A 1,681-nucleotide genomic window follows, 5' to 3' on the forward strand; every position below is an offset into this window, starting at 1 on the left:
TGATACTTCACAGCACATAGAACTATCCTTGGTGCTTGTTATAGGGTAACACCAAGATCTAAGAGTTATTTAAGGAGTTTCACTATACCATTTTAGTGTAAAGTAGTAGTTCTAATTTTTGGAGCAGAAATATAAAAAAAAAATTACACTGTAGGGGGAAAAATGGATCTTGGAACACTCATTTTACCGTTTGAATTTCAGGATCTATTGACCCAACTCATTATTAACTTGGTATCCCTATTTTAAACACTTTCAGAAATAAAACTCTTACTTTTGACGATTTAGCAATCCTTGAGTTGCATTTCGTTAATTTTGAGAAGAGTTTCGTGATGAAATTACGTGATTTGTGACGAATATGTTTCCTCAACTCGAAACCTCATCTGAGTGCATTGTGGAAGATAGTTAACTAGAATGAAAACTAGATGATCTAAAATAAAGTGACATGACAATCTGTCCAAACGTAAGGTGGTCAAGGAATGGGCTTGGTAGCAAGAAAATATCGTGCTTGAATCCCGTTTCGGACATTTGTATAGTTTATCTGCATTTGTTCGGGCGACATTGACCCAAATATATGGTGCCAACGTTAAAGATTAGAGAAGTTAGATGCATTAAGGGCTATGAGTTTTTTTTTCGGAAAAAAATGGAATGATGAAATATTTTTTTCATTTTGACGAAATTTGTTTCCTCGAAGAAGTGACGATAGTTATTTCGCCACTTTGACAAAATTTTCGCTCGAAGCATATACCAGGAAAAAATATCGTCAAAAACGACGAAGCTTTCCTGGAATTTGAGGATCCATTTTTTACAGTGAAGGCATTTTATTGCATATTAGGAACAGTTATTTATACGCATTTGTGCTTTGTATTATACTGAAGGTTAAATTGAAAATTTTCGAACTTCACTACTCTTAATTGGTATCTTAATTAGTTTGTAACCCAGCTAGGTAAGTTTTAAGTATAATTAAATTCTAAGAACTCTTGATAGTGATTAGTATTTAAAAGAATTGTGAGTCTTTGAACAAAAAATTTATACATAAATTTTAAATCTTTGTTATTACGGATTATAAAATAAAAAGGATTTGAAATGTAGCATTTTGGAATACGAAACTACATCTTAATTTTCCTATTCTAACTGAAATATGAGTTTGTGTCCCAATTACTACGAAGATGTGACGACGAAATATCTCACGTAACTAGACAGAATAAAATAATAAAAAGTTTAAAAAAAAGAATCTGGTCGAGATATTACGATAAAAAGATTCATAATCTATAATAAATGCTGACTGAAGTTTCAAATATACATGGTTATATTTTTGAAATTTCTTCAATCTTTATAAGAAAACTTTTTGACTTTAAATGATTAAATCTTATCATTGTAAAGAGAAGTACTACAGGATTTCCAAACAAGAGAGGGAAATCTAAATTTTAATTAAAATACAGTATTTTTTGTCTAATTAAAGTGCAGTATAAAAATTTGTATTTTTTCACCCAGTAGACATGTTTCAATGAATGGAAAACACTTTCAGTTTAGGGACAAAGCATCTGGTTTATGTTTAGAACAAAACTGTTTAGGGATGCGGAATATGGAACGAAAGTGTAATTTATTGATGAAATTTCCTTTCTCGTATAATTTCTTACTTTTGATTTCATATATATATATATATTGCAGAAGTTTCCGGCTA

Source organism: Parasteatoda tepidariorum, chromosome X1 (genome assembly GCF_043381705.1).
Source record: "Parasteatoda tepidariorum isolate YZ-2023 chromosome X1, CAS_Ptep_4.0, whole genome shotgun sequence".
Taxonomy (NCBI): Eukaryota; Metazoa; Arthropoda; class Arachnida; order Araneae; family Theridiidae; genus Parasteatoda; species Parasteatoda tepidariorum.